The 22,849-nt window shown below is 39.2% G+C and overlaps 1 pseudogene; it reads left to right on the forward strand.

Annotated features, from left to right (window-relative positions):
* Positions 1 to 19,704: 19,704 nt before the first annotated feature.
* LOC105992605 lies at positions 19,705 to 20,003 on the forward strand (annotated as a pseudogene).
* The last annotated feature ends 2,846 nt before the right edge of the window (positions 20,004 to 22,849 follow it).

Here is a 22,849-nt window from a genome sequence, read left to right on the forward strand (position 1 = left end):
GCACTCATCCTGCCCGACCGCTCTGCCTCCATTGGGGATCGCCACGGGTCCTGCTCTGCCTCTTACTTGATTTTTGAAACAGGAATGCGATGGGAAACGGAATTAAATCTCTGTTCTATTATATTTTGTAGTCTTAGAATTTTCACACACTAGACCAGCTGAAATGAGTAACATGGTAGTTATAGACCTAGAAAAAGTCACATTTAAGAAAAATGTGATTTTCTTTAATGTTTCTTTTACTCACTCCTGAATCTACCCTGAAATCTTTTTTTAGGTCCTTTCTGTTTTTTTAATCTTTGTTCCTTTACCTCATTCCCAGACTTTATATATCCATTTGTGTGTGTGTGTGTGTGTGTGTGTGTGTGTGTGTGTGTGTGTGTGTGGATCCTTAGAAAGCTGACAACCCCTTGTGCCACACCACTTATTTTTTGTCTATCTCAAAGCCGCTCTAGATACCAACATTTGTCTCACAAAGTTCCAACTCCTCAGAAACTTTGCTTCTTTTGTGATGGCAACTGATAATGAGTTGATGGTTACAGACCTTATCTGTACAAATACATTTGCATTTTTTTGTATCTTGGATTTGAACTCAGTGCCTCCCACTTACTATTTGAGCTACAACTCCAGCCAAGTTTTTTTCTGGTTATTTATAAATGGAATCCCCTAGACTTTTCTGCCTGGGATGGCTTTGAACAGGAATCTTCCAGATCTCAGCCTTCCAAGTAGCTATGATTACAAGAATAAGCTATGGGTACCGGTCCATACTTGCCTTTTAATTTGACTTCTGACAACCTAAATTAAGTACAGTGGCTGTTTTGACCTAAGATGTATCAGTTTTCTTTCAAAATTCATATGCTTAAAGTAATCAGTGAGTACCAATGTCAAGATAATAAAAATTTAAAGGAAATTACAGCATGAGGTTTGGCCCTAGTGAATGGAATTGGGTATACTTAACTAATTTCACTTAATTAGGTATGCTTAATTATAGTATTGAGGAAAGGCAATCAACCCCTTTGTCTCTTTTGCATTCTGCAACTTAAGCACATAGCTCCACATCACTGTCTTAGAAGCAGAGACAGACCCACATCAGATGCTAAACCTCCAATGTCTTAATAGTCTACTTTTCAATTTTCTGATCTTTGAGGTATACTCTATTATAAATTATGCAGACCCTAGTATTTTATTATTGCAGCACAAAATAACTGACAAATGGCCAAGCTACAGGCATGACGCAAGTGACAAAGTGCCAGTCAAGCAAGTGCAAGGCCCAGTGTTCAAACAGTGGTATTGACACAAAGGAACTCTATCACTTTTCAACATCTCACATTAAATTATTGTTACCCACAAAGTTGGACTCCTTTTAAATGAGTTGTTTCCTCTTTACTATATCTGTTATTTTTTTCAGAGTGTTCAATTGGTTTTCTAGATATCACTATTTACAATGCTAAAAAAGATCACATTTTTATGAGCCTTTTACCAACAAACTGACCTAATATGTAAAGGGGAAATAGGAAACTGCTGGGAAAATATGAAGGCTGTTGGGTGTTGAAGATCCCACAGACTCAAGCTGAGTCAAGTTAGAGTCCCAAGAGAAGAAAAGACACACTCAGCTTCATGAGTGGTCTTTATTTTCTCAATTCCTGTTACTCTGCATAAGACAATAAGCATTCAAAAGTTAGAAAAATAAGTAAACAAAGAGAAACACACATTTTTAAGAAATCAGACTCAAAAATGGCACAGATGTTAGAACTCTCAGAGAAAAAAAATTTAGCTATGATTATTATCTAAATGGTCTCATGGAAAATGTGACAATTGTGCTAAATTAGATGAGTAATTTCACCAGAGAGATGGAAACTATAATAAAAAAAATCAAATAGAGTTTTTTTTTTTTTTGGTCAGACGTGGGGGCTGAGAGCTGTCCCTGAGCTCTTCAGCTCAAGACTAGTGATCTACTACTTGAGCCATGGTGCCACTTCTGGTTTTCTGGTAGTTCATTGGAGATAGTCTCATGGACTTTCCTGCCTGGGCTGGTTTTGGACCATGATCTTCAGATCTCAGCCTCCTGAGTAGCTAGGATTACAGATTTGAGTAACCAGTGCCTGGCTTCAAATGGAATTTATTTTTTGTTGGTCATGGGATTTGAACTCTGGGTCTGGGCACTGTCCCTCAGCTCTTCAGCTTAAGGCTCATGATCTATCACTTGAGCCACAGCACCACTTATGCGTTTCTGAGTGGTTTATTGGAGATAAGAGTCTCCCGGACTTTCCTGCCCAGACTGGCTTTGAACCTCTATCCTCAGATCTCAGCATCCTGAATAGCTAGGATTACAGGCATGACCCACCAGAGCCTGGCTACCACTCATTTTTCCCCCAGTGCTGGGGCTTGAACTCAAGGCCTGTGCACTGTCCCTGAGCTTCTTTTGCTCAGTGGTATCACTCTGCCACTTGAGCCACAGCACCACTTGTGGCCTTTTCTGTTTATGTGGTACTGAGGAATCAAACCAAGGGCTTCATTCATGCTAGGCAAGCACTTTACCACTGAGCCACTTTCCCAACCCAAATGGAAATTTTTTAATGGAAAAATAATTATTAAGATGAAAAACCCAAAGCTGGAGATGTAGCTCAACTTGTAGGGTTTCTTCCCTGTGTACAAAAGGCCCTAATTAACAATATCATGGATAATAAGAAAATAAGGAGCAGAATTATGAAGTTTCTATAATATATATGAATATAAGATAAATAAATAAGATAATCAGAAATGAAAGTTATAGAGAAAAAAGAGAAATAGTCAAGAAATAGCAAATCATAAAACAACAAAACAAAAAGAATCTCAAATCATAAAAAAAGACCAGAGACAACAAAGAGAAAACAATTCAATTAAAATGAGTCTAACTATGTAGGTAACCATAATTTAATAGAAAATGTTGGAAAAAGTTAAAAAATAAATAACAATTTTAAAAGCAAAGAACTTTAAAAATAATTCTTTAAACAGTTTGTCAGATTGGATATTAATAGCAAATCACAACCAAGTTAAGAAATCTACTTTAAATATAAAGATTAAAAGCACAGAAAAAATATTGTATAAACACCACAAAAAAGAAACAGTAGCTGTGTAATACTGAATAAAATTGACTCTAGAAAAAGAAATATTGGGGCTGGGAAGGGGGCTCAGTGGTAGAGTGCTCGCCTTGCATGCATGAGGCCATGGATTCTATTCCTCAGCATCACATAAACAGAAAAAAAATGGCGCTGTGGCAAGTGGTAGAGAGCTAACCTTGAGTTGAAGAGCTGAGGGACAGCGCCCAGGCCCAGAGTTCAAGCCTCATGACCAACAACAACAACAAAAAAAAAAAGGAAAGGAAAGGAAAGGAAAAGAAAGGAATGTTATTGGGGATAAAGAGGAACATTATACCATATGTGGAAGACTAAAATTGGATCCCTGTCTGTCAACCTGCACTAATATTAACTGAAAATGGGTCAAAGACATCAAGGTCAAGATCTGAAACTTTGAAACTACAAAAAAAGAGTAAGAGAAAAACATTAGAACTTACTGGTGTAGGCAATAACTTTCTGAAAAGAATCTCAGGGGCTCAGCAGATAAGATAGAGACTTGATAAATAGGATTACATTACACTAAGAAAATTCTGCACAGCAAGGACATAGCTATTAAACTATAAAGACAGCCAATAGACTAGGAGAAGATCTTTTCCAGATATATATCTGACAAAGGCCCAATATCCAAAATATACAAGAGCTCAAGAAATTAATCCCCCTTCCCAAATCAATGTCAATGGACTTCTCAGAAGTGGGCAATGGAACGGAATAGAAACTTCTCAGAAGAAGGGCCAATAAACACCTGAGGAAATGCTCAGTATCTCTGGAAATGCAAATCAAAACAGCAATGATATTCTATCTCACCCCAGATTGTCCAGCATTGAGAATTTAAACAATAACAAATGCTGTGGTCAAAAAAACCCTATTGCACTGTAGGTGGGAATGTAAACTACTACAACCCTCTGGAAGAGGGTTTGGATAGTTGCCAGAAAGCTAAACCTAGAGCTATCCTAGGATAGCTTGGGCTTCTACCCAGAACATTACAAGTCAGGATACAATAAAGACACTTGCATATCCATGTTTGTTCCCACACTATTCACAGTAGCAAAGTTATGTAAACAGCCCAAGTGCCCTACAACAGATGGGTGGACCAAGAAAATAGGATATGATTATACAATGAAATTTGTTGATCCATTAGAAAGAATAATATTATCTCATTTGCAGGGAAATAAATGGGCCTAGAAAAAAATCATGGGAGGTGAAGTAAACCAAGTTCAGAGAGACAAATGGTACATGTTTTTTCTCATGTGTAGAAGCTAGACATAAAATACAAATATGCACAATAGCATATACAGATCCCAATGGATTTACACATAAATTGACTAAAGGATGATACTTAGGACAGGAATCTAAATGTGTAACTCATCTGAAGTAGAAACATGGGCAAAGAGAGGGACATATGAATGGAGGAAGGAAGGGTGAAAAATATAGTCAGAGTCAATGTACATATAAAAGTTGAACTGTGTAACTTGAAAGTAAGAATGGAAGGGGGGAAATGGGGAACGATGATGAGAAATGGGGAAGAATGACCAAGATGTATTGTATTCATAACCTGATTTATACAATTGTAACCTGTTTATGCAATCACTTAATAAAAACAATAATAATAAAAGAATAAAGCCAAGAGGTGGTGATTCATACTTGTAATCCTAGATACTTAGGAGGCTGATATCTGAGGATCATTGTTCAAAGCCAGCCTGGGCAGGAAAATCCTTGAGACTTTTATTTCCAATTAACCATCAAAAATGTAGGAAGCGAAGTTGTGGCCCAGGAGTTAAAGCACTAATCTTGAGCAAAAAAAGTCAGAAACAGCATGTAGGACCGAGTTCTAGGCTCAGGACCAGCACATATTCAAAAAAAATTACATAATGATAAAAGGGTCATTTCTCCAAAAACACAAAACTGTAAAATTTATATACATCTCATAACACCTTCAAATACATGAAACAAAATTACACAGCTGTAAATAAAAATAGACATGGTCATATTTATAATTGAGGATGGCAACACTTCTCTCTCAGGAATAATAAAATAGTATATTAGTAAATATATCAGGATGATTCTTTTTGTCAGTCGTGAGGCCTGAACTTTGGACCCGGACTCTGTCCCCCAGCTCTTCAGCTCAAGGCTAGCGCTCTACCACTTGAGCCATTTCACCACTTAAAGCTTTTTCTGCTTATGTGGTGCTGAGGAGTTGAACCCAGGGCCTCATGCATGTAAGGCAAGCACTCTACCCCTGAGCCACCTTCCCAGCCCCTATCATGATGATTTGTAGTTAAATTTAGATGCCTTAAAGGAAATTTTTCATAATTTCCTTTTCTGTATTTTCTGATTAGGATTCATGAAGAGAAATCATATTTTTGTGAAAGATAAGAAAGGCAGAAATAGTGAGGCAGCCATTTTAGAGACCAGACAACATTGTTTTGTTACAACTGACTTACATGGGGCAGCAATAGAGACTGTTGTGTTCATCCTTCCTATGTAATTCCTGAGCCAAGTGTAGGTCAATTTCTATTGCAGTAGCAATAAACTTTCTTGCAAGATATCTATAAATCAAGGTCAGATCAGACATGAAATTCAGTCATCCACCTATGTTCAGCCATTTGCTGTGGCTCACAGCTAATCACTGATTTTCTTGTGCTGTATTCTTTTCTTTCTGACTGTATGCCTGACCTCCAGCCTTCATTCCTAGGTTCAGGTGCAGATAACAGTCTTGGAGACGCTAATGAGCTCCTATCATCGTATAAGATCAAATACTATAATATACCTGTTTCTCAGTTTATATCTCTCTATATATTTATATCTGCATGCCCACCAACATTTATATTGACATCTACCCATGATAATATTTACATATCCTAATAATTCTGTTTCTCTGATTGAACCTTGATACACTGAATTTGATACACGATATTTCCAGAAGTGCAAGCGTTCAAGGATAAGTTCTCTGAAATAGTTCTCTGAAATAAATTAGACTCTCTGGTATAATTAAACTTAAAAACATTATTTGCAGGGATAACTGGTCATTGGCCCATACTGCAGCCAGTTCCTACAGCAGGCAGTTTTCCAGGTATTTAGAAATTTCAGCCACAGAATATTTTAGCAAAAATAATATGTGGGTGAATTGTTCATCTTGTGCTGTATATGTGGAAAAGAAAATAATGTAGATGGGCCTTAATTTCTGAGCTAAAGGGTTTTGTATGTGACCTATAAACTTCTGTACAGTTCTAATGAGAACAAACTACCTGTATCTATAGGGTGGATACTTGTGAGGGACAACCAAACACTTGGTATTGTAGATGACTGAATTACAAATGCAGACTGGATTTCCTATTTTACAGCATCTCCTTTGTTAAACTTAAAGCACTACTATGGTTGGACTAGAATCTGAAAAATTTGGAAGGGGACCTATTTCAAGGAAGCTGAGGACTTTTAACCCTCAATTTCTACTATATTTTTTGCCCCTTGTAGAGGCATCATTCTAACATTTGCCTAAGAAGCTTAGTCTCCTTTTACCCTAAAATGAACCTATAATGTCTTTCCCTACAGTAGTTATCTTAAAAAGTACCACTGTGGTTCTTTAGGATTTGTACCCACTACTCTTTTTGCTTAGTCCAGTTAAAAACTCAAGACACTGTAGGTCACAGATGGTGAAACACAAAATGTGACCTGTGATGAGATAAGGATAACCCCCAAATAATAACTTTCAAGGAACCTGAGATATCTATATAAGGATAGATTTTCAATGTAGGATGAAGGTAAAAAAATACAAAGTTGGATCAGGATAGTGTATGGATAAGGATCATTAATCAGAGATTCTGGGTTTAAAACTAATAAGCAAGAGATGGTTTTAACAGTACTCTTGGTTAGTTGTCTAAAGTGTAGTTAGACAGTTGACTCTGCTGAATAGTTAAAGCACCAAATCTTTGGCACACCCCACAGTAAGTCATCCAAAGGATTAGGCTACATTATTTCTAATTAAGTTAATCATTGTTTAATGAACACATTCTCTTCTTAGTAAACAATTGTTATTCATACTTACTAACTGCATTGTTCAATTTTGGTATCAGTAATGATTTGCATTCACAAACCTTTTTTTGGGGGGGGGTCCGGTCATGGGGGCTGAACTCTGGGTCTGGACGTTGTCCCTCAGCTCTTCAGCTCAAGGCTAGTGCTCTACCACTTGAGCCACAGCACCACTTCCAGCTTTTTTCTTTTTGCTTATGTGGTGCTGAGGAATCGAACCCAGGGCCTCAGGCATGCAAGGCAAGCGCTCTACCACTGAGCCACCTTCCCAGCCCTCACAAACCTTTTTATTAAGAGCATTTGCTAAAATTCTTTAACAATTATGGCTGCCTGAGCCATTTCCACTACTGGTTTTCCCCACAGCATAGCCATTTTGACTGATTCTGTCAGGTTGCTTATACATAAAATATACTTTATAATGATTTAAAATGTACATTTTTAATTGTTAATTTTATTTATTGTAAAAGTGATGAGAAGGGGGTTACAGTTACATAAGTAAGGTAACGAGCACATTTCTTTTTGAACACTGTTATCCCCTTCTTCATTTCCCCTCCCTACTCACCTCACCCACCTCAAGTTGTATATTTCACTTCCAACTTAGTGTCTAGTGAGTATCATTGTTTCATTAGTTCATCATATGTATGGCTGTTTCTGTGATTCCTCTTTCCCTTCCATGGATAAAATTATATACAAGACTAAGGGTACATAAAACTAAAAATGAAAGAACTTCAAACAGTACATAATGAAAAAAAACCTCTTATTTCCAAATCTTGGAGTTTTGATGGTCCTATGCACTTAGCAATTGTTATTGTGATCCTCTGCTATGAATAACATAGACATATTCCAGTTATTACAAATGAGGGAAACCATGAAGTCTATGTTTCTTTGAGTCTGGCTTACTTCACTTAATATTATTTTTTCCAAGTCTTTCCATTTCTTTACAAATGGGGCGATGCCATTTTTTCTGATGGAAGCATAGAATTCCATTATGTATATACCTCATTTTCTTGATCTATTCATCTACTGAGGGGCATCTGGGTTGATTCCATATCTTAACTATGGTAACTAATGCTGCAATGAACATGGTTGTGCTGGTAGCTTTAGTATGGTCCTTGGATAAATGCCCAGGAGTAGGATTGCTGGATCATAGGGGAGTTCTATGTTTAGTCTTTTGAGGAACCTCCACAGTATTTCCAGAGCAGTTGAACAAGTTTGCACTCCCACCAACAGTGTAGTAGCATTCCCTTTGGCCACATCCCTGTCAGCATCTGTTATTATTACATTTCCTGATAATGGCCATTCTAACTGGGGAAAGGAGGAATATCAATGCTGTTTTGATTTGCATTTCTTTTATGTCCAGAGATGTACATTTCTTCATGTGTCTATTGGCCATTCTTTCCTCTTCAGAGGAGTCTCTTTAAGTCTTTAGCCCACTTGTTAATAGGGTTGGTGTTTTTATGAGGATTTATTTTGAGGGGATTTAATTTTTTGAGCTCTAAGTATATTTTAGATATGAAGCCCTTGTCTGTTGTATGTCTAGTAAAGATCTTCTCTCAATCTGTGTGTTTTCTGTTTATCTTATTAGCTATGTCTTTTGCCATGCAGAAGCACTGCAGTTTAATGTAATCCTATTTATCTAACCTTTAAAAAATCTTTATTATTATTATCATTAAGTAGTTGTACAAAGAAGTTCCCATTCTAAAACCAATATATGAATACACCCATCCATCCTAACCCATCCCTTATCCCACTTCTTAAAAAAATTGAGATAGGTGATTACATAATTTCACATATTTCACAGTATTGTAGAATAGTGATACTTAAAGTCACAAACACATTTTAACCTTCACAAGGCAAATTATCATTATCATAGTCTATGAAGTTTGTGAATTCTCTGAGATTTGACAATACAAATTATTTCTTCCACCCCAGGTGATGTTTACATTTCTTTCCTTTTGCTTAGTGTAGGCTATTTTCTCTTTCCCTCTCATTCCTCCCTTCTCATCGCTGTCTTTGGGTTGCTTAGTTCTTTTTCTTCTATGTCCAGTGCAGCTGATGGGCCCCTATGTTTTATGTTGTTCCATTTCCCACTTATTCTGTTCCTCCTCCATTTTGTGCATATATCTACCAAATATACAGTCAAGAACATGGAGTCATTTAGTGATGATATGACAAAATGAGTGGCTGTCCTTCGTTTCTCGAGTCTTGTTTACTTTGCCATATCTTCTTGCATTTTGGCTTTAGCATCCACATATCAGGGAGACCATGTGCTGTTTGTCGCTTTGTTCTTGGCTTACCTCGCTCAAAATAATTTGCTCTAGTTCTACTCATTTCCCTGCCATTATTTTGTCCTTTCTAATGGCTGCATAATATTCCATTGTATATAGGTACCACATTTTTGGGATCCACTCATCAGTAGTGGGGCATCTGGGTTGTTTCCAAATCTTGGTTATTGTGAACAGTATTGGAATGAACATGGAGGTGCATGTGTCTTTGTATACTGGTTCCTGTTGTTCAGGGTAGATGCCTAGGAGTGGTATGGCTGGATCATAGGGGAGGTCTATATTTAGCTTTCTGAGGTACCTCGAGACTGTTTTCCAAAGTGGTTGTATTGGTACACATTACCACCAGTAATGCAGTAGGGTTCTTCTTTCTCTGCATCCCCTCCAGCATTTGTCGTTGGCTGAATTTAGGATGTGAGCGATTCTAACTGGGGTAAGGTGGTATCACAGTGTTGTTTTTATTTGCATTTCCTTTACAGCCAGGGATGATGAACATTTCCTCATGGGTTTCTTTGCCATTTTTATCTCTTCTTCTGAGGTCTCTCTTTAGCTCTCTTGCCCATTTCAAGATTGGTTTGCTACATTTGTGAGGGGTTAGTTTCTTGAGTTCCCTGTATATAATGGATATTAGACCTTTGTCTGATATATTGGTGGTACATATTTTTTCCCAATTAGTAGGCTTTCTTTCTAGTTTGGTTGCTATTTCTTTATCTGTGCAGAAACTTTTTATTTTAAGGTAGTCCCATTTATTGAGTCTCTCTCCAATTTGTTTTTACCCTGGGATTCTGTTCAGGAAGATCATGCCTGTGCCTATAAGTTCAAGTATCTCTCCTACTTTGTTCTGCAGTAGTTTCAGAGCATCAGGTTTGATATTAAGGCCCTTAATTCATTTTGAGTTGATGTTAGTACATGGTAACAGGGTAGGGTCCACTTTTAGTTTTCTGCATGTGGCAACCCAGTTTCCCCAACCCCAGTAGTTGAAGAGGTTATAATTCTTCCACTGTATGTCTTTGGCTCCTTTATCAAATATCAACTGACTGTACATATTCAGCTTTATTGCTGGATCCTCTAATCTGTTCCTTTGGTCTTCCTGTCTCCTTCTGCCAGTACCAAGCTGCCTCTGTTATTATGGCTGTATAGTAGAGCTTGAAGTCTGGTATCATGATCCCTCGTCCATTCTTTCTTTTGCTTAGAATTGTTTTGGCTATTCTAGGTCTTTTGTTGTTCCATATGAATTTTTGGACTGTTTTCTCTATTTCAGTAAAGTAGGCCATTGGAATTTTATTTGGCAGTATGACCATTTTCACTATATAATTCTGCCTATCCAGGAACATGGGAGATCTTTCCATTTCCTGGTATCCTCTATGATTCCTTTTTTAAGGCTTTTATAGTTTTCATGAAATAGACCTTTTACATCTTTGGTTAGGTTAATTCCTCAATATTTTATCTTTTTTTGAGGTTATTGTGAATGGAGTTGTTTCCTTGATTTCCCTTTCTGCTTGTACATTGTTGGTGTACAGAAAGGCAACTGATTTTTATGGGTTATTTTGTACCCTGCTACTTTGCCAAAGTGGTTTATAAGCTCTAAGAATTTGGGGATGGATCTTTTGGGATCATTAAGGTGTAAAACCATGTCATCTGCAAAAAGAGATAGTTTAACTTTTTCCTCCCCTATGTGGGTCCCTTTAATGTCTTTTTCTTGCCTTATTGCTCTGGCTAAGGATGCCAGAACTATACTAAAGAGGAGTGTTTTTAGGAGGATTGGTTGTAGTTTTTCCTCATTAAGTTTTATGGAATGTTATTTCTATTCCTATTTTTACAGAGCTTTTTAATATTAATGAGTGTTGTATTTTATCAAAATTCTTTTCCACGTCAATGGAGATAATCATGTGGTTCTTGACCTTGGATCTGTTGATGTGATGGATTACATTTATTGACTTACATATTTAAGCCATTCTTGCATCTCTGGGATGAAGCCTACTTGGTCATAATGTATGATTTTTTGATGTTTCTGGATTTTGTTGGCTAGAATTTTACTGAGGAGCTTTGCATCTGTGTTCATCAAAGAGATTGTTCTGTAGTTTTCTTTTTTGTTGAGTCTTTGCCTGGTTTGGGGATGAGTGTGATATTGGCTTTGTAGAATGAGTTTGGGATTGCTCCCTGTGTTTCTATTTCTCTGAAGAGCTTGAGGAGTATGACTATTAGTTCCTCTTTAAAGGTCTTATAGAATTCGGTAGTGAATCCATCTGGTCCTGGGCTTTTCCTTGTTGGAATGCGTCCATGTATGTTAAATTGGCATGTTCAATTTTTTATTTATTCTTAGCTCAGTTTGGGCAATTTGTATTTCTCTAGAAATTCATCCATTTCTCGTAGGTTTTCCTTTCTTTGTGAGTATAAGGTCTGGAAATATTTTTATGATTGTTTGGATGTCTTGGATGTTGTAATTTTTCCTGTGGTATCTCTGATCTTATTGATTTGGGTCTCTTTTTTTAGTTAATCTTTCCAGTGGTCTATCAATTTTATTGATTTTTTTCAAAAAAACAGCTTTTGTTTTTATAAATTTTGTTTATAGTTTTCTTAGTTTCTATCTAATTAATTTCATCTCTTATTTTGGTTATCTTGTTGCATCTAGCAACCTCAAGTTCAACTTTTTCTTGTTTCTCTAGCACTTTTTGTTGCATCATACGATCGTTTACTTGGTCTGTCTCTGTTTTCTTGATGTGCACACTGAGAGCATTAAATTTGCCCCTCAGGACTGCTTTTGCTGTGTCCCATAAATTTCTTTGGGACGTGTCTTCATTTTCATTGAATTGTAACAATTTTTAATTTCTTCTTTAATTTCTTCTGTGACCCATGTGTTGCTCAGCAGTGTGCTGTTTAATTTCCATGTGTTTGAGATTTTTCTACTGTATGCCTTGTTATTGAGAACTAGTCTGATTCCACTATGGTCAGATAGAATACAGGGTATCATGTTGATCCTCTTGTATTTGCTTAAATGCCTTGTATTACATAAGATATGATCTATTTTAGAAAAAGTTCCATGGGCTGCTGAGAAGAATGTGTACTGGGTTGTTGCTGGGTGGAAAACTCAGTATATGTCAGTTAAGTCTGCTTGAGATATGGCATCATTCACTTCAGAGATGTCTTAGCCAATTCTTTGGTTGGTAGGCCTGTCTTTTGGTGAGAGTGGAGTATTAAAGTCTCCTAGTATTATTATATTTGGAACCATCTTTTCCTGTAAATCTGAGAGTATTTGCTTAACATATTTGGGTGCACCAATGTTTGGGGCATATAGATCGACAATGGTGATATCCTCTTCTTGGATTGTTCCCTGTATTAATATGTAGTGACCTTCTTTGTCTTTTTGTAATGATTTTAATGTAAAGTTTATTTTATCAAATATCAGAATGGCAACTCCTGCCTTCTTTCTGGGGGCATTTGCATGGTAGATCTTCCTTCATCTTTTCACTTGATGTTTGCTTTTATCTTTGGCTGTGAGGTGGGTCTCCTGAAGACAATACATTTATGGATCATTTTTTCTGTTCTAATCTGCAGTTCTTTTTCTTTTGATTGGTGAATTGAGTACATTCATATTTATGGTTATTATAGAGAGGTATATTGTGTTTCCTGTCATTTTCCTACCTTCCTAACTTTTTCTTCTTTCCTTTCTTCCTGTGTTTACGAAGTTGGTCTCCTAACAATATCTACCTTGCATGGATCCCTGTTCTTGATTGCTTTTTTTGGATAGTAATCCCTCTCTTAATATTCTTTGTAATGCAGGCTTATTGTTTATGAATTCATTTAGTTTTTATTTACTATTAAAATTTTTAGTTTCTCCATAGAATATAAATGCTAGCTTCTCGGGCTGGCAGTTATTGGTTCTCAGGGCTCGGATGTTACTTTCCCAGGCTTTCCTTGCATTCGGTGTCTGTGTGGAGAGATCTGCAATGATTCTAATTTTTTTTCTTCTTTGCTTTTGCCGCATGCAAGATTGCTTCTTTATTGCTAAAGTCTTGCATTTTTACTATAATGTGTCTAGCAGTGTTCCTCCTGGGATCTTGCTTGTTATGTGCTCTGTAGGACTGTTGTATAGGTAAGATTTTCTCTTTTAAGACTGGGGAAATTTTTGGTGATGATCTTGTTGAATAAGTGTTGCATTCCTTTATTCTGGTATTCCTCCCCTTCATCCACCCCAATTATATGAAGGTTAAATTTCTTGGCACAGTCTGCTTGTTCTTGGACTTCCCCTTGGCATTTTTTGAGTGTCTTTCCATATCTGTTACTTTTTTCCAGTGCCTGCATTTTGTCTTCAGTATCTGATATTCTATTTTCCACTTTATTCACTTTATCAACTGTGGCTTCCATTGTGGAATGCATGGAGGAAATTGAATTTTGCATGGAGGAAATTGAGCCATTTATAATTTCTATGTTGTTCCTTAGAATATTAATCTCATCTTTTAGCAAGGTGTGTACTGCATCTATTTTTGAGTGCATTTCTTGTTTGAGGGCCTGGATCTCTTTTGATAGCTTGTTCCTTCTTTCTTTAAATTTGTGATCTATTTCTTATTTTAATTCTCTTTTTGTTTTGTTTGGTTTTTTTAACTGTATTTTTTTTTGTCTTTTATTTTTTGGTACTGGGGATCGAACCCAGGACTTTGCACTTGCTAGGCAAGTGCTTTGCCACTGAGCTACATCCCAGCCCTCTTAATTTAATTCTTGAACCATTACCTCTATTGTCTCTTGAATGTAGCATTTGTCTTCTATTTCTTCTTCACTTCCACTAGTGTTCTCCTCTGTGTGGTTGCTGGACTTTGAGTCTGGTTTATGATCTTGGCTGTTGATAAATCTTGTAATTTTTCACTGTGATTTTCGCATGTGGATTCAGGGATTGCTGGAAACTAATTCCAGGTTCTGACTGTTTTGGTCACTCAGTAGCTACCTTTGCTTGATTCTGGATTTGTTCCTGGATCAATTGATGTAGCTTGTTCTCAGCACTGGACTGCTTGAGAGTACTTTACCTAGTCCGAGGTTCTGTTGTGGGAGGGGCTGCTTTCCAGCTGCTGGTCTGACCCACATAGGGCTTACTCTTGTTAGATGGTGGTGGGCAGACACACTCCGCCCTCTACTGGGTGTGCACTCAGGTCCTGACCAGTCAGGGGCAGACAGTTAAAATAGTTAGGGTTCCTACCTGGGATGCAGGTAGGGCTCCTTCAACTGCCTACTGGATATCTTAGGCAGTTCTGGCCTTTAGTCAAGGGCCATCAGTCTAGACTACTTGCATTCCCTCTCAGGGGTGCTCCTGGTCAAGCCTGGTGGGCTGCGTGTGCCCACTGGTTGTTGGTGAAATTGTACAGCTCCCAGCTTCCTTAAGGCCTTTAGCCTAGCTGGTATGGGGAGTGTAAGCTAAGTTCTGGAGGTTACCTCCAGTGCTGTTCTCCTGTGGGAGGGGAAGTGGGATTGGGGGGGCATCCCCTGTGGGGTACTCACTTATCCTGGTACTGGTTTGGAGCCATCCAGTGGTGCTGTGACAGATGGCTGGTTTTGTCCACTGTAGGTTGCTGGTCACCACTGTGTTCTGCATTGGTTGAGATGATTGTGGGCCATGCTGGGTGGTGGTGCAGGCTGGGTCAGTGTTTCATAGATTTTGCCATTCTTTATGCTGTCCAGGTCTGCACTGCAGGTTTGGGGTTCCTCACCCCTGTCTTCCCTTCCCCCTCCCCCACTCCAGGCTAGACCACTTCCATGGGCTGGTGCAGGGAGGCACAGGGTTACACCGCAAGTCTGGGGTCTTTTGCTACCACTGTGGCCGCTGCTAGGGCCAATGTTGCCAGACAGGCTGGGCTGGGTTGCTTATATGGGCTGGTGCAAGGATGCGCCGCACCACCCCATGAGTCTGGGGTCATTCGTTACCACAGCTGGCACCCCAGGCTGGGCTTGTCTGCTTCCCCGGGCTGGGGCTGAGAAGCAGCGGGCCAAGTCTAGGGTTGTTTATTGCTGCTGCTGCTGCTGGTACCCCAGGCTAAGCTGGGCTGCTTATGCTAGCCAGTTGGGCTGGGCCACTTATGCAGGCCAGTACAGAAAGGCGCTGTGCCCCGTCGCCATGGATCCGGAGTTGTTCGCCACTGCTGTCACCACCACAGCCATCATTGCTGTCCCGGATTGGGAATAGGCTGTTCTTGTGGGTGGATGCAGGGAGGCGCTGGGCCTTGAGACACAGGTTGTTCACTGCCACCACCCGAGGCTGGGCTGTAACTGCAGGCCAGTGCAAAGATGCACTGGGCCTGGAGTCTGGAGTAGTTTGCTGTCACTGCCAGCTGCTGCTGCTGCTGCCATGGGTTAGGTTAGGTTGTTTATGCCAGCCAGGCAGAGGCACCATGCTGCCAGTCTGGGGTCATTCACCTCTGCTCCCAGCTGCCACTGCTGCTCCTGGCTGGGCTGGGCTGCTTGCACTGGCTGGGCAGAGGTACCGTGCTGTGGAGGGGGGGGGGTAGGGTCTTCATGCCGGTTCTGTGTTCCAAGTATTCTGTTTGTATTCTCCGGGTCAGCACTGGCTCTTGGGAGTCTTCTGGGAGCCTTTGGACACTTGTGGCTCTGTGGTCCTCGGTGGGTCCAGAGCAAGGCCGCTTGTGCAGCTTAATGCAGAGCCCTGCTACCAGTGAGGGGTGGGAGAAGGGTCTTCCTGCTTTACCGTCTTTGTGTAAGTTCTGAAATTTTTCCCTTTTCTTTTTTCACTTCCTTTATCTCTCTGAGTTATTGCCTTATTGTTGTTGTCAGTCTCTTGGAGAAATGGAGCATTGAAACTCAAACTTTCTATCTGGTTGGAGAGAGCTGTGGCATTTCTCTATTGTTCTGTCACCATCTTGGCCCCTCACCTTTTTTTTTTGATTTGTTGTTTCTGGGTTTTTATTAAGAAAGTTTCGACCTGTGCCAAGGAGCTCTATTTGTTGTAAGGTAAATCATTCCAGAAGCCACATTTTAAAATATAGAATATTGGAGTCATTATTATACAGTTAACAGGCTGCAGGCCACCAGTTGTTACAAAGGACTGCAGCACGAAAATACACATAACACAGCTAGGAAACGTGCTAAAGAGGAAAGATATAACAAAAGCAATACCAACAAGCTAATTCAGCTCAAATGGAGAGTTGAATTGGGACTCCATGATGACTGGAGATGAGCCAGGAAGCAGGACACAGGACATGACCACAGAAACACACATGGCATGACCCCCGGCAGCTAGACTGGTCCAAGCCTAAATAGGTTGATGCAGGGTGCAGATCCTCAGGAAATTCCCAGTTCCAGGCACTGGAATAACAGATTCACTATCCTGTCAGCCAAGTGCCTTGCCCCTGCCTCCAGGGGTTTGGGCATGCCCATTATCTGGGAAGCAGTGATGGGGGGGGGTTCCTTGCCCAGTATGAAGACAAGATGCCAGACCCTTCAACCCACCACGTGGCCAATATGGTACAGGCCAGACCCGACCTCTTTACTTCATTCCCTCCTTTTTTTCTTATGTACATGAAATCAAATCATTGATTTTTCTGTAAAAGGACCATATTTTGTTGTTGTTGTGTTGTTTTGTTTGGTTGGTTTTTTTGGGTCCAGTCATGGGCCTGAACTCTGGGCCTGGGCACTGTCCCTCAGCTCTTCAGCTCAAGGCTAGCGCTCTACCACTTGAGCCACAGCACCACTTCTGGGTTTTTTGTTTTTGCTTATATGGTGCTGAGCAATCGAACTCATGCATGCAAGGCAAGCGCTCTACCACTGAGCCACCTTCCCAGCCCAAAAGGACCACATTTTTGCCTATGCTATTTACTTCTGTAATTTATGGAGTCTCCAGTAGTTAAAAGTTGGTTCCATATGGTTGGTACCCATACAGTCAGGGGACTTTGCACTGCTTTCCCATGTCAGGTAGGTTATGATTTACAAACCTATGTCCCACAAAAAGAATGTCCTGTAACCAAAGTATTACGTTAGGCAGATCCAAGCAGTCTTTCACCAGGTATCAGCTGCTGGTGATGGAATCACTTTATTCCAATTAAAAGCAACAAAGATGCTCATTGGAAGGAATTCTATATCATGATCTAACCTGGAACCTTTTTGCTGGGTCATGGGGCTTGAACTCTGGCCTGAACACTGTCCCCCAGCTCTTCATCTCAAGGCTAGTGCTCTACCACTAGAACCACAGCACCACTTCCAGATTTTTCTGCTTATGTGGTGCTGAGTAATCGAACCCAGGGCCTCATGCATGTGAGGCAAGCACTCTACACTGAGCCACTTTTCCAGCCCCTTACCTGAAACTTATTAAGGGCCAACATCTGACAAACTTGTAAGAATCCTCTGTTCTTTGCTCTGTTTTTTACAAAAAAAAAAAAAAAGCCTATAAAGGAAAACTGTAGCAATTTTGGTAATCCTAATTTATCTTTTTGGATTTTTTAAAGAAACTTTTAGGACAATTTAATTTTAAGCTTTGTCCTGGAGGCCAGCCATTCCCTTACTACTTCCCAATTTTTACAATGGAGATGCCATTTTTAATCCCCTTTCCTAAAGGCACTTTAATTTGCATTTAAATGCCTTGTTGGTACACTGGGCACACCCATTACCCCTCAGCCAAAGGTTTTAAACTGGCCACTTTTTTTTCCCCTGCAGTCTGAGTTACCTTTAAGAAATTTTCAGTTTTTGTTAATGCAAGAATTATAGGCACTAACACTGTACCAAGAATCTTGACTTAGTATCTTTTTTGTCTTTAAAAAAAATACATCCGATTGCAAAAATGACATAGAAATCAAATTACATCATGTAAATAAACTCTTTTAAACTCTTCTTTAAAACTTTTTTAAGTTAAATACATCCAAGGGGGAAGTTTTAGAAATATCAATTACAACATCAATTTTTACCATCTTTGATAAAGTTATCCAGTCCTATTCAATATAATTCACTGGCTGAGCACTGTCTCAAAATGCTTCTTTTTGCTCAAGGCTACCACTCTACTGCTTTAGCCACTGTGCCACTTTTATGTCTTTTTGTTTGTTTGTTTTTTTCCTGTGTATGTGGTACTGAGGAATCAAACCTAGGGCTTTCTGCATGCTAGGCTGTCGGAGACATGTGACCCCGCCTAAGGATTTATGTTCTGTGTGAGGTTTATGTATGCTGGCAAATGAGAATGCTCCTCCATAACCCTGACAAAGGTCAAGGTACCCAGCTGTAGCCTCCAGGCGGGAATGAGGAAGCGCTTTCCCTATTTGGATGAAGGAGTGGATGCCTGGCCACAAACTTGGTGGAGAACATGGAGAAAGTACCCTTTTTGCTCCTCCAAATAATTCCAAACAATGCCTTAGGATTCCTTTCATGTTTTCTTAAATAAAGCACACCCACACCTTGCTTTCTCTTTATTATCTTTGATCACCTGGAACTGTTCCACCTTTGTTGACAAGTCTTCCTGCTCACTGATTAAAAAGTTGTTAACTTTTATTGTCTACATTCCCTGAAAATTGTTTAACTTTCAGTCTTATAGTTGTCCTGTGGTTACCCCATGACTACGATGTAAGATCCATTCCTGGATGATGAGCAGACCCTGCCCAGTACTTGCATTACCCAGGCAACTGGGACTCGTGGAAGAGGTCACATCTGCATCCCCTGAGGTCACATCTGAATCTGATGTGGCCACACCTTTCTCCCACCTGGTCCCACCTCTACCTGGTCCCACTTCCCTTTACCTGGACACACCTTTCCCCGCCCCGACCCTATAGAAGGCCTAACCCAGGGGCAGACGCCCTCTTTTGCCAGCCCTGAGGAGTGCCAACCTTGCCAGGTCTCAGCAGGTCTACTAAATAAACCTACCCCTTACCTGAATACCACGTGTGTGGTGCTGTTCTTACTCATTACCTTTTTTAAAAAAACCTAACATAAATACTGGGTTACCTCTTTTTAAAAATCTAATATACAGACTTACTTTCTATGCCCCTATACTGTATATAAGCATATGCTGTTTTAATAAACTTTGTCTATACCTACATGGTATGGTCCACGTTCTGCCTACCAGCATGTTCCCAAGTCTAGCTGAGGAATCAGCAACACTAAGCAAGCACTCTACCACTAAGCCACATTCCCAGCCCCAGGTGATTTTAATGATCCAGATGTTTCTCTCATCAGCTTATTCTTCATTAAAAAAAAAAAGTAACGAAATCTGGAGGTGGCTTTCTTCACTTTGGCGATGTGTGTGAGCAGATGAAGTCATCTGGACCTAGAGCACTGCACTTGGGTACCGAAGATCCAGAGAGACTATGACTAAGAACAAATGAAGGGGGCAGAAGTCCAGGATCATGTTTCACATAACCAGCCAAAAGAACTTCAAGGCTAGAAGAAAAGCAAAACTAGTTACCACTAATCTAAGAAGATAAACATTGTGAATGAAGAAAAAAATTAAGAGTGAATAAAGCTTTTGTTAACATTCAGAAAGAACTCAGACTTCTCAAAAGTTCTTGCTGGAGAACCTCTACAAAAAGAGTTGATTCCTCGGCAGCATCCTGAAAATGAACCGGTTAATTTTGATGAAGCTACACAACTGATGGTACAGTTGTAATAGTCTCCCCAAGACATCAAAAATATAAATGTTTTATACAAAAAAGAAAGAAATCTGGAGGCCCTGAAACACTGTAGGAGCTTCTGGAAGCAGGACAGATTCAATATCTTGAATCTACCTTTAAATTAGTCCAAGATTTTTCTTGCATTCTTTTCATTAAAGGTTTATATTCAGTCTAAATTTTATGAAATAATATAGAAAATATTTACTTCTAGTTTACTATGAGTTTGCTCATATAAAATGTTTAGTCCAGTCCCAAATTATGTTTTAAGTACTCCTAGGCACTTTAGATTCAGGAAAATATGCAAAAGTTATTCAAGCACTTTAGTACTTAAGCAATGTCATCTCCTTTGCTTTCCTTTCTTTTTCTTTTTAAAATTATTTTAAAGAAGTTGTACAAAGGGATTTCAATTCAATATGTCAGTTTATGAGTACAATGTATCTTGATCAATGTTGTTTTAAAATTGATGTTGTTTAAAAAAATCCTGCACTAGAACCAGTTTTCTTTCTATAATGGTGGCATATGCTATTCAGCCAAGTAGAAACAAAGAAAAGCATTTCAGATAGATTAGTACAGAGCTCTCAATGTCTTCAAAATCCCATGAGATTTCTTCTTTTCTTTTTCTTTTAATGATCAAAATTTTCTATTTGACCACACATTCTTTCACTTAAATGACTTATCTTGGCTGTCACATAAAAAGCATTTGTGATTCAGTAAGTCAAAAATTAAAAAGTCATTTTGGCCAGTTTAATTTTCAGTGATCTCTAACCAGTTGCTATAGTCAGTTGCTTTCATATACATACATACATACATACATATATATACATATGTATATACACACATATATATATATAGAGAGAGAGATACATATATAGATATATATAGTCAGTTGTGGGACCTGAACTCTGGGCTTGGGCTCAGTCCCTCAGCTCTTCACCTCAAGGCTGGGACTCTACCACTTGAACCACGGCATCACTTCCGGTTTTTTCTGCTTATGTGGTGCTGAGGAATTGAACCCAGGGCCTTGAGCATGCAAGGCAAGCCCCTACCACTGGACCACCTTCCAAGCCCCAGTTATCTTCTTTTAAAAATGAAAAAAAAACACAACAAACTCAAAATACTGTCCCAGGAAGGCTCATAGTTTGATTCTATTTTCTGATTGAGAATTTCATAGCATAAGCAAGTGTTCTCTGACTTTATATGATTTGGCACCATTGTGCTTTGATTTAGTGGGGAGGGAGGCAGGGAGTCAACTTTCTCTCAAGACTGGTGCTCTATCACTTAAAGTATACCTCTGCTTCTGGGTTTTTGGTGGTTAATTGGAGATATGAGTCTTTTCTGCACAAGCTGGTGGCTTTCAAACTATGATCCTTATCCACTTAGGTAGTATAGGTCAGTTGAGGGCATGCCTTGTGAGATTCGAGATGCTTTCTAGTTTTCTGTTTCAAGATGGAGCTTTCCTCTCACATCAGCTTTAGTTACTGTAATTCACTGACCAATCTGCCACAAAAGTTCCATCATAGCAAAGCCAACATAAAAACATTGCCTTTGAATCTCCAGAATTGTGAGTTCAATTACTGTGTGTGTGTTTGTGTGTGTGTGTGTGTGTCCATACACGCACACACTGTAGCCCTTGGGTTTCAACTCAGGATCTTAGCATTGTCGATTAACTTTTTCACTCAAGGCTAATGCTCTACCACTTGAGAACCAGCTCAGCTTCTGGCTTCTTGGTGATCAGTTGGAGAAAAGAGTCTCACACCCTTTCCTGCCAGGCCTAGCTTCTAACTGCAACCTTCAGACCTCAGCCTCCTGAGTAGCTAGGATTACAGGCAGAAGCCACGAGCTTTCTTTTTAGTAATGTTACTTTTTATTATAGTAACAAAACCAGACTAATACACATCAACATTAATTTTCTATTCTATTCTTGGCATCTTGTATCTCACTTAAACTAGCCAGTGGAATAGCACCCTACCATGGAGAATATCATCCTGACTGGGCATATGACCTAGATGAGCAAACTTTATCAATGGATTTCTTGTGCTGTCATTGTAGATGGATTTCACACAGAATTATAATCCTATCCTAATATATAAGTAACTGTCTCATTTAATCTATTTCATTCAAAACCGAAATCCAAGTAGTTCACATTTTCTTGAGACTCTTGCCCTGAACCCAGTACCAGTTTTATTTTGTTGTTCATTTGGTTTTTTTAGATGTTTTGTTTTTAGATGAAATGAGTTCTGCTTTACTGAAGGTGAAAAGATCATGTTTTGTTTATATTAAGTGAAGGAAGCCAGGCCCAAAGAAACATAGGTCCCATAGTTTCCCTTCTTTGCAATAACTAGTATATGTCTGAGACAAGCAGAAAAGGTCAAAAGCTATGTACATATGACCATAAGATGATGCTAAGCGAAATGAACCCCAAGATAGACACACAAGTAGTTTTATCTTTTTTGCTACTGTTTTTAATGTATTTATAATGTACTATGTGATTTTTTGTTTCTTTTGTATGTTTTTACCCCACAGTATACCCCCTGTTTTCACTGTATTTGATTCTGTTGTCCTGCAACTTGTATATACATTTTTTCTAATTTGGGGAAGAGAAGGGAAATAACAAAATGCTTAAATAAGGACACAAGTTGACCCATTGTAACAATGAGATGTATAAGACACTATGTTGAAAATAAACTTTACAAATTTGGGGTGGGGAGGAGTTAGGGAGGAGGGGGGAGGAAAGGAATGGTAGAGAAAAACAAAGGAGGAGGGGCCTGGAAAGGTGGCTCAGTGGTAGAGCGCTTGCATGAGGTTCTGGGTTCGATTCTCCAGCATCACATAAGCAAAAAGA

This window comes from Dipodomys ordii, unplaced genomic scaffold (assembly GCF_000151885.1).
Source record: "Dipodomys ordii isolate 6190 unplaced genomic scaffold, Dord_2.0 Scaffold85, whole genome shotgun sequence".
Classification (NCBI taxonomy): domain Eukaryota; kingdom Metazoa; phylum Chordata; class Mammalia; order Rodentia; family Heteromyidae; genus Dipodomys; species Dipodomys ordii.